Below are 11,436 nucleotides of genomic sequence, written 5' to 3' on the forward strand. Positions count from 1 at the left end.
TGGGTGGGAGCGAGGTACCACTGTATTGAGAAGTAATTGAGAAGAGCTGCATTGAAGCAGTAATAATGGCACATTATTTGTTGGAGCACTTTTCTGGGGGACAGAAAAAACAGCATTTTGAGTGGTAGTGCACTTGTCACCATTACGTATATCTGGGCATGCAGTCTTTAGGTCTTGATCTTCAATGCCTTGTTTCTGTTGCGTTAGATATTTGGTTTTTAGTTTCATGGAAGCTTCCTGGAATTCCTTGTTCACAAAGTAATAGCAAATGGCATCCAAACAGCAGTTGGTGTTGGCAATAATTCCTGCAAGGTTTGTAAAGTTGTCAATTTTTTCTATCTGAGTGCAGCTGGCCTCAGCGAAGTCAGCTATGGACCGAATTAAGTATGCAAGATGAATAGGTAAGAAGCATATGACAAATATGCTCATATTTGCAAAAATGATATTGATTGCTTTCTGGATGCGCTTTTCTTCATATGGGTTTGTTTTCTTCTTCTTCACGAGTTTCTTTGTGATTTGAATGGAACAGAAACTAAAAATAGTTAAGGGTATAAAAAATCCCCAAATGACAGATGCAAAGACATACATTGATGGTTCTCTGGAAATCCTTCTAAAGCAAGTCCCTGATGAAGCTCGTTTCTCATATTTTTTAGTTACATATCCAATGCTGATCATCAAGGCCCAGAGAAACCCAGAGATAACAGCTGACTTCAGAGGGGACCGTATATGCCTTGCTTTGAGGGGATATTTTATGGCAATGTATCGATCAACTGCTGTGATGGTGATAAGGAAGATGCTCATATACCTGTTAATGAAGTATGCAGACTCAAAGGCCAAACACAGTGTAGTCACATTGATTGTCTTATAAGCCATCTTGAAAGGCAAAGTAAAAAGCAACAAAAAATCTGCAATGGCTAAGTTGGTCATGTATACTCTCGTTTCAGTCCACTTGCTCAGAGTGCAACAGAATATCTTCAAGGCCAAGGCATTCAGGATGACTCCAAAGCAGAAAATGGGGATATAAATAAGTGCTTGAGTGAGAAATATCTCTTGACTGCTAGTGGTGTTGCAGTTCAATTCCTGACTCACTTCTTGGGTCATTTCCACACCGGTGCTGTAAAAGAAACATGCTATAGTTATTATATACCTTTAGTGGCCAGGCAAAAATGTTCCTCTTCAACAGGGCCTTTGGCTGTTTAACATCCTGTGCACTTTGGGATGTGTTAGTGGGAACAGGTGTGGGGAGTGGGGTTATTGGGTTGTTGTCATTTTTATTGTGTTTTTATCTTGTACAGTGGTACCTTGGGTTACATACGCTTCAGGTTACAGACTCCACTAACCCAGAAATATTACCTCGGGTTAAGTACTTTGCTTCAGGATAAGAACAGAAATCGTGCAGTAGCGGTGCAGTGGTAGCGGGAGGCCCCATTAGCTAAAGTGGTGTTTCAGGTTAAGAACAGTTTCAGGTTAAGAACAGACCTCCAAAATGAATTAAATACTTAACCCGAGGTACCACTGTGATCCACCCTGGGATCTACAGATGAAAGGAAGTGTACAAATTTTCTAAATAACATTAACAATAATATTTCTGTAATGCCAGCATTCAAGCTGTTAATAATAATCTTTCATACTTCTACAGGGTTTTGCATTCCAAATATTTTGCTTATTTAAATATGTACGCTTATTTAACTATGTAAGCAGCACTGTCATATAAATTATGACAGCAGCCCCATAAAAGTATGTCAGTATTATTTATTCTCATATAGCAGTAGATACCCATGTAGTCCTGATCAATTATAAATATAACTGGGTATCTCTTTCCCCCCTGGCATGGTTATAACTAGCAGGAGTGCCAGCTTGGCTCCGCAACCATAGGTGCCCGGGACTGTCGGTGCCATACAGCGTGCATGGCCCTGGCACTGAAATTTGTGAGTGCCCGGCCCCTTCAGCCTGGGAGTCATTTTGGACTCACAGCTGTCCATGGAGGCGCAGGTCAATTCTGTGTCCAGGGCAGCTGTCTACCATCCCCATCTGGTACGCAGGCTGAGACCCTATCTGCCTGCGGACTGTCTCGCCAGAGTGGTGCATGCTCTAGTTATCTCCCGCTTGGACTACTGCAACGCGCTCTACGTTGGGCTACCTTTGAAGGTGACTCGGAAACTACAACTAATCCAGAATGTGGCAGCTAGACTGGTGACTGGGGGCGGCTGCCGAGACCACATAACACCGGTATTGAAAGACCTACACTGGCTCCCAGTACGTTTCCGAGCACAATTCAAAGTGCTGGTGTTGACCTCTAAAGCCCTAAACGGCCTCGGCCCTGTATACCTGAAAGAGCGTCTCCACCCTCATCATTCTGCCCGGACGCTGAGGTCCAGCGCCGAGGGCCTTCTGGCGGTTTCCTCATTGCCAGAAGCAAAGCTACAGGGAACCAGGCAGAGGGCCTTCTTGGTAGTGGCGCCTGCCCTGTGGAACACCCTCCCATCAGATGTCAAAACGATAAACAACTACCTGACATTCAGAAGACATCTTAAGGCAGCCCTGTTCAAGGAAGTTTTTAATATATGATATTTTAGTGTTTTTTTGGTTTCTATGGAAGCCGCCCAGTGTGGCTGGGGAGACCCAGCCAGATGGGCGGGGTACAAATAATAAATTATTATTATTATTATTCATAGGGAATTTTGTGGGTGCTCTGGCACCTAGGGCCCCAGGGAGTTGGCACCTATGATAACCAGCCTGAACCAGAAGGGTCTGCAATCATACTTGGAGCTAACTGCACGGAGTTAGTGCCAACACAGTTTACAGTTATAATCATGTTGCCACTATAATGTAGTCAAGGAGCCCTGTATGACAATCTCTTGAAACTCAACTAGATTTGGTGTCACAAAGGACTTTCTATCCGCTGAGGCTGATGTGCTGACTGTAGACAGAGGGAGACTAGTCACAGTGATCCATGCCCTGGTAACTTCAAACTTCGGCTACTCTGCAGACAGTTTGGAAACTACAGCTGGTCCATAACACTGCAGCCAACCATTGTTTGCCAGTTTTGAAACCAATGAATGAGCATCTATTAGAATATTCTGTTCTATTCCCACTATGCAAAGTGATTGTCCTTATCTAACAATTAAATTAGAATAACAAGATAGCATATAAATTATGAACATAACAAATAATGTGTAAGGTTGGCCTTGCAGAGTCTTGTTTAAGGACTTCACCATCTCACAAATGGAGAAACTTGTCCCATCATGAGATTAAAAGGGGGGAGATAAACAAGCCACCCATATTTTTGATTTTCACACTATTTGCTTCCCAACTGCATATTTTTAACAGCTGCTAGATTAGAAAGAAAAGCCTGAGTTTACAGACAGTAGTGGATTCTAGCCTGCTGAAAAGCCTGAGGACAACCTTTTGGGCAGGCTGCAATCCACTGCTGTGTAAACTCAGTCTTTGCTTCTAATCTGGTGGCTGTTAAAGAAATAGGCAGATGTGAACCCTGGAAGCAAAGACTTTGCAAATCTGTGTGGTGATCAGCTGCAGCAGAGAGAACTATCAGATTAAACACACAAAGACAATGTCTCCACACAGCAGAACTTACCACTCAAGAGTTCCAAGTAGTCCACTTGAACAAGTCTGGGATCTTTTGATCTTTTGGAGTATCCTTGCCGTAGGTTTGTTTTCTTTTCAACTCAGTGTGGTAAGTCTGGCTACTCAGCCTCTTCTTTTGAAAATCTTGTTCTCACAGCCTGTTTTTCCTGTGAACCAGCTGTTCCGCTCTTGAAAAGTTGTCTTGAAATCATATCTTGAAAAGTTTAGTATTTTAATTTTGAAGTTAGTTTTCTCAGAATTCGTAGGCACAGTGGGAAAATTTTAAGACTGTATCTTTGTCGGTTAGATCTTTATCTATTTACGTGTATATAGGCTTTTCTGCAAACACAATTTTTTCCATGACTAATAAGTCATCTGCTGTTTTTCTGTTGTTAAATAATGCTTAGTCAAGGAAATGCATTCGAAGTCGTGTGGTCTGTTGCAAAATACAGTGCAGTATCTCACTAAGAACATAAGAACAGTCTGCTGGATCAAGCCAATAGCCCAGGGGTCAGCAAACTTTTTCAGCAGGGGGCCAGTCCCCTGTCCCTCAGACCTTGTGGGGGGCCGGACCATATTTTTTTGGGGGGAAATCAACTAATTCCTATGCCCCACAAATAACCCAGTGGTGCATTTTAAATAAAAGGACACATTCTACTCATGTAAAAACACACTGATTCCCAGACCGTCTGCGGGCCGGATCCAGTCCCTGGGCCTTAGTTTACCTACCCATGAGCAATAGCCCATCTAGTCCAAACTGTCTTAATATTGTTTTTAATGCTGCAAAGCTGCACTGGGACCTTAGGGTGAAGGGCAGATAAGAAGTAAGTAAAGAAATAAATAAAAAATATTCTCCTTGCTTCCTGGCTTCCCTGCATTCCCTCCAGTTCATCCTACTTGCTTTTTGACTTCCCTGCTTTCCCTCTCCTCTTGCCCGATCCCCCAATTTTCCTTCTCCATTTCAGTGGAGTAGCGTGGGTTGTCAGCACCCGGGGCAAGGCAAGTAATTTGCACCCCCTAACCCGTGGATTTGCACCCCCTAACCCATGGATTTGCGCCCCCTAACCCTAACCCCCAGATGTTGCGCCTGGTGCGGCCGGCCCCCCTGCACCCCCACGCTACGCCACTGCTCCATTTAGTGCCCCTTGCTTCACCATGACATTTCTCCTTCCCATTTCATGCCATATTCATTTCCCTTCCTTTCCCTTCCACTAACCCACAGAGTCCCGGTCAAAGGAGCCAACTCCTAGGGGGCCAAGGGGACTTTGGACCTCCCCCCAATAAAATATTTTTTGGGGTGTTTCTCTAAAAGTTGATGGGCACTGCCATTCAAATGGTGTGTGCGCACCATGTCATGAGATTGATTATGTGGGAGGGGACCACTCCAATATTTTATTGAAGTTGGCACCCCTGGCTCTGAGCAAGTTCCATTCTACCTATGTGTGCAGTTTTCTCCTGATGGGCAGTGTTATGTACTGAAGTTCTCACCCTGGGCCCGCAGGGGGGATACTGTAGATAGTTCAGGTCCACATATGCAAATAAGGGATCGAAAGTGACGTTCAGTGATTGGATAGTTATAGAAAATGGTTACTGTTGCGTTCTAGTGGAGCTCTATATAAGCAGGCTTGCTGAACCCTTCAGTTCAGTTCTGTTCTGGCCTGTGAATAAACAAGAGCTGTTTGAAGAATCGCTGTGTCGTCTGATATGTTTACCCACAACTTAACAGGCAGGTTCCCAGCTTTGCAAGAGAACAGCTTCAGTCTGCAGCCAGTAAGCTATGGCACAAATGCAAGAGAGACGTCAGTCTGCAGAATCGAAAGTGGAGGCATGTTTTTTGGGAGGCGGGGGGAGAGGGAAGGGAGAAAGAGGAATGCTCTTCCACTACCATCATAAGGGGGGTGCAAAGAAGGTCTGAGCCCCAGCAGAGAGGCTTGATATTCCCTATCCATGCTCTGACCCAGCACCCTTAATAAACTACAGTTCCCAGTGGTGCACACTATTTTTTTGGTTCACCTCAGGCAGCAGGGTGTCTTGGGCAGCCCTGGATATGACAGAGCTGGTGGATGGATGGGAAGGAGGAGCTGAATTTCACCTGAGTGGCCATATAAATGTAGCGCCAGCACAAGTAATCCAACAGCTTTGGATGGGATTGGCAGGTGAGCAGGAGCTGATTCATTATTTCTGTCTTAACTACCGTAGATGAAATGGCGACAGCGAGCCATCACAAAACTGAACAAAACTGGTCATCTGAATCCTTGTGGCATTGATAAAATGCACCTTATTGTAGGTTAGCTAACGTATGTGTTATGTACTGAAGTTCTCACCCTGGGCCAGCAGGGGGATACTGTAGATAGTTGTGCAAAAGAAGGATCGAAAGTGACGTTCAGTGATTGGATAGTTTGTATGCAAATGAAGGACCGAAAGTGACGTTCAGTGATTGGATAGTTTTAGAAAATGGCAACAGTTACATTGTTCTGGAGCTTTATATAAGCAGGCTGACTGAGCTCCTCAGTTAGTTCTGTTCCAGCTTACAAATAAAGAGCTGCTTTGGAAGAATCGCTGTGTCGTCTGATATGTTCCCCCACAACTTAACAGTATGTATTTTATAAAGCAACTAATAAATATAAATAGTAACTAGGAGCATGAGATTCTTAATCCCATGGTTGTGGGCTTGAGACCCACACTGGGCAAAAGATTCCCGCATTGCATGAGGTGTTAGACTAATGATCCTCATGATCCCTTTCAGCTCTATAATTCTATGATGCTATGAACTAGCTAATCATGGGAGGCATTCAATGTACAGTGGCACCTCGAGTTACAGACGCTTCAGGTTACAGACTCCGCCAACCCAGAAATAGTACCTCGGGTTAAGAACTTTGCTTCAGGATGAGAACAGAAAGCGTGCGGTGGCAGTGGGAGGCCCCATTAGCTAAAGTGGTACCTCAGGTTAAGAACAGTTTCAGGTTAAGAACGGACCTCCAGAACGAATTAAGTTCTTAACTGAGGTACCACTGTAGCTTTGAGATTGCATACACAGTGGAACAATCCTCCCAGAGGCAATGGTGTGTGTGTGTGTGTGTGTGTGTGTACGCATGAGGAGGACAGGGTGGGAAGTCCCATTGTGCCAGCAGAAGAAGAAGAGTTTGGATTTGATATTCTGCCTTTCACTCACTTTAAGGAGTCTCAAAGCGGCTAACATTCTCCTTTCCTTTCTTCCCCCACAACAAACACTCTGTGAGGTGAGTGGGGCTGAGAGACTTCAGAGAAGTGTGACTGGCCCAAGGTCACCCAGCAGCTGCATGTGGAGGAGCGGAGACGTGAACCCGGTTCCCCAGATTACGAGACTACCGCTCTTAACCACTACACCACACTGGCTCTCAGAAGGCCTTGTGTGGCTAGTGGGACCTGCTAGTTGAATCCAGACCCATGTACTGTATTTTAAAAAGAACTTGTTCACACATTTTTGCGTGGATGACAACAGCCTATGATGTCTCAACCACACAAAAGGAATGGAGAACTGTAAGGGTTGCTTCCTGTTCCAGACATCTCTCTTCAAGGCCTTTTTTTTATATGAATAATAATAGAAAAGTTCTTCCAGATTCTCTTTTCCCCTTACCCAATCTTGAAATAAGGCTTGGCTGCTAGTGATCCAAGGTCAGTCACCTGTGTGATTACTCCTTTTTCTGTAGCCACTAACACCAACAGGCTCACGGATAGTTCAGTCAGAAGAGCATGAGATTCTTAATGGGAGGGTCGTGGGTTCGAGACCCATGTAGCCGAATTTTTCCTGCATTGCAGGGGGCTGGACGAAATGACCCCCTTGGTCCCAACTCTACAATTCTATTATTCTTTGTGGTGAACTAGCAATAACGAAGCTGGAGGAAGAGTAGAGAAGTAAATAAAGCCGACAATAAATCCTTGAAAGAAAATATTTTTTTCCAGCATTCAAAAGGTATCTTCAATTTAATACTGGCCAGGAATCAGGATCCCAAAGTGGAAGTTAGCAAGCTGCAGGCTTCTAGTGCTTAAGAGCTTTCTTCTCTGAAGTGTGGTTGGCTGACTTCCTGCTAACTACAATGTCTTGGAACTGAGTCTCTGTTGGGTTATAGCTTAGCTTTAATTGCATTTCCTGTTGCACCAAAGAAGAAGTCTAAGCTTGGCATAATAAACTCAAGCGTATGATGTAACCCCGTGTATTTCTATACTTAATCATTTAATTAATTTCATAAAAATTTATATACTGCTCAATTGTAAAAAAAAACAAACTTCTGTAGGTGCATGCCTGTTTTATGTATTATATGTGTTTTATTACATGTGCTGTTCTTGCTACTTTTGCTTGCTTGCTGAAATCTGTTTGTTCATTTTTTTGGCTACTGCCTTTATTTTGGTTGATCAATATGTTTTGATTTGATTGTAAACTGGTTGGTGTTGCTAGATCCCCGTTCACTTCAGCAACACATACAGCCCAACAGAATCATTCGCTAACAACACAAACCTAAACAAAAAAATTTCCTTCCAGTAGCACCTTAGAGACCAACTAAGTTAGTTCTTGGTATGAGCTTTCGTGTGCATGCACACTTCTTCAGATACACTTCTTCAGATACTATGGAAGGCACCACATTGAGCCGCATGAAATGGAAGTCCATCAACTGTGTATCTGAAGAAGTGTGCATGCACACGAAAGCTCATACCAAGAACTAACTTAGTTGGTCTTTAAGGTGCTACTGGAAGGAATTTTTTTTGTTTTGACTATGGCAGACCAACACGGCTACCTATCTGTAACACAAACCTATGCGTCTTTATTAAGAAGTAAGTCTCATTGTGTTCATTAGCACTTATTCTCAGGTAAGTGCATAAAATTCAACTTTCAGGGTGTTTTCGCACATTAAAGCATATTTAAATTGCTCTTGTATTTACTTGTGTGTACAGTGCAGATATTTGTTATTGCATTTTTGTACTGTCCTTCCAAGGAGCTCAGTGTCATGTTACATGGTCTTCCCCTTGCCTTCATTTTATCCCTGAGGTAGTTCACACCAGCAAGCAAAAGTGACCGGCAAGCAGCTGAATATACACATCCCATTTATCATTCTTTTCTGTCTTCAGAGGCAGTAAACAGGATTGAAGAGAGTCAAAGTGTATATTAAATTGTTTATTTAATACGTTTTAACACATGTTCGTGATTAGTTGTTTCAAGGCACATACGCCCAAAGTGGTTCTTTTTGTTTGTTTTAAGTGTAAAGCTTTCGAAAACACCGTCTTACAAAACAGCAGTAAAACTAGCCGCAGTAAAATAAATAACAATTGAAGCTCAAAAACCAACAGTAAACTCAGGAGGACGAAATGCCTGATTCTTGAAGGAAAATGCATCCCCTTGTCATCCTTTGAAACAAACAAACAAAAAGGGATGGTGGCAAATGGCCATAGCTGTCAATGTTTCCCTTTTTAAAAGGGAAATTCCCTTATTTTCCGAATAGGATTCCTCGCAAGAAAAGGGAAAAGTTGACAGCTATGCAAATGACTGCCACTTTCTACAACCACCTGGGTCTAGGGAGAGGATCTAATAACCTCTTTCAATGGGACCAGAACCACCCCTTCTCTCAACGAACTATTTATGGAGACACATCACTTGGTTATTTGCTTGTTGTCCTTTATATAGTTAGTAAATTGAACTGTGATGCAGTACAGCAGCAGGCCTGATTAGCTGGATGCAATTGGAAACGTGGTTTCACTTGGTGCCCTCCACATTTCCCCATGGCAATCTGTGGCTGAAGCAGTGTGCTTGCAATGAAACTCTGCAACGCTGACGAGACATGTCGGAGATCTCCCATCTTTTAAACCATGGCTTTGTTTCCGGCACACATTTCTGAGAGCACCTTATTCTCAGAGCACACCATTGATTACTACGACTCAGCTGAATCCAATAAAAAAATCCATCACAGCAAATACTTAATTGTTCACATGACCCCGATTAAGTATTGAAATATATTTCAAGGAAAAGTAAACATCTATAAGAGAAGGGGTGTAGAATGGGGAATACAGATAGGAACAGAGTGAACTGTTTTCATTCACAATAAGGTGCTCATCTTTTTCGGCTATGGGATCCGCAGAGAAATGTCATACAAGCCTCCTGCCGTCTCTTTGCAGAAGTACAAAAACATTTTTATTGGGGGGTTGGAACCCCAAAGGGTGCTTTTAAAAACAAAAACAAGCAACTTGGTAAGGACTGGGCACCATATTTTTCCATGTATAAGACATCCCCTATTTTGAGGGACTCCAAATTAAGAAAATGGGGGGAGATTGCTAAGAGTTGTTGAGCTATTTTGGGGGAGGAGTGCACATACTTGTTGAGCTTTTTGGGGGTGGAGCAGAGTTGTTGAGCAGAGTTGTTGGTGGGGGGAGGGATTGCCGAAAATCGCTCACCTGCCTAACTGATGCTGACACTCGCACACGTTGCAAAAGCCACTGATCGTCTGTCCCACCAACAACATGCACAATAGCCGCTGATAATATCCAGCTCACGAAAGGAACCAATCCCACACACCCCTATACACTATCCGTGTATAAGATGACCCCCTAATTTTAACATAATTTCTTAATAAAAAAACCTCATATTAAACACGGAAAGGTACGGTATGTTCAGTGGGTAGACGACATTGATCGACTGCTGGAGGGGAAAATGAAACGCCGGGGGGGGGGGGCAGGAGCGCCAGCTCCTGGGGGTTGAGCCATTTTGGCCCCCCTATATTTTTGGAGTAGGAGCTGGGTCCCCCAATATTCAAAAAACATGGAGCTGATTGCAGGACAGTTCCAGTGGCTGGCTCCTTCCCCTCCTACTCCTGCCGCGGTAGGGGAAAGCGGGTTGAAGTGAAGTCACCAGCCATTGAAGCCCCCCTTGCAAACTGGTGCCTCTGCTGGGGGGACAAGAAGGAGGAGAAATGGGATGATGGGGAGTGGCTGGAAACCTGAACAGGAGCACTTGCCATCTGCAACATTTTGTTGCAGCAGGTACCAGTTGTCCTACATATTACTGATGAACTCATTTTCTAAGTTATGCAGCCAGAATGGCATCGTCCACACACAGGAGGGTGGTTTTGCTATCAAGATGTTTGGGGGAACCCTAAGGGTTGTAGACGTACACCCACTAACCCCCCCCCCCTAAACAGCCCAAGCAGCCCTGTGTCCATGCTTCCTGGTCACAGAATGCGGACTGGCTGCTGGAAGGTGGGAGGGGAGATGGAAACCAGGGGAGAGGGAAGGAACTAGATGCAGTCTGCTGAAAAGGCTAGCAAGAACCCTGAACAAGAGCATTTGAGCTGCAGCTCAGTAGTAGAACATCTGCTTTGCATGCAAAGGTCCCAGGTAGAATCCCTGGCAGGTAAGACTGGGAGAAACCCTCTGTCTGAACCCTGAGAGAGCCACTGCTACTCAGTGGAGACAATATGGAGCTGGGTGGAGCAATGGTCTGACTCTGTGCAGGGCAGCTTCCTGTGTTCACTGCATATGGAAGGTCCTACTTCTGTTTCTGAGAATAGCTATCAAGGTGCAATCCAAGCTTGGCAGCATGATAGCACCCTTAAACCACATAGCTCAGTCTGCCAGGCTTGTGGTTATCCTGTAGCCTGGCTGCCAGGAACTGTGCTTCAAGACTTAACATTAGCAGGAGAATAACCATGTATGTTATGCAAATAATATGTGCATTTCTAAATAACCTTCTAGAATAAGCACATCACTATTTGTATATTAAAACACACACACACAGACAGAGAGTGCTTTTTTCTGGGGGTACGCAGGGGTACACATACCCCTAAACATTTTGTCAATCTTTTTACTTTTGTCCATTTATTGTGTTTA

General features: G+C 43.9%; 2 long non-coding RNA genes across 2 annotated transcripts in view; one reads left to right on the forward strand and one right to left on the reverse strand.

Annotated features, from left to right (window-relative positions):
• The first annotated feature begins 3,573 nt into the window (after positions 1-3,573).
• LOC309369650 overlaps positions 3,574-11,436 on the forward strand; it is a 31,679-nt gene continuing 23,816 nt past the window's right edge. Inside the window, exon 1 of the long non-coding RNA XR_014168223.1 lies at positions 3,574-3,694. This is a non-coding gene — a long non-coding RNA (uncharacterized lncRNA). The remainder of the gene's footprint in view (positions 3,695-11,436) is intronic.
• On the reverse strand, positions 9,978-11,432 carry LOC309369666. The gene is made up of 2 exons (XR_014168240.1): positions 10,460-11,432; positions 9,978-10,421 (listed from the first exon to the last, which is right to left on the reverse strand). It is a non-coding gene; the product is annotated as an uncharacterized lncRNA (long non-coding RNA).

This window comes from Podarcis melisellensis (genome assembly GCF_964234715.1).
Source record: "Podarcis melisellensis genome assembly, chromosome: 5".
Lineage (NCBI taxonomy): Eukaryota > Metazoa > Chordata > Lepidosauria > Squamata > Lacertidae > Podarcis > Podarcis melisellensis.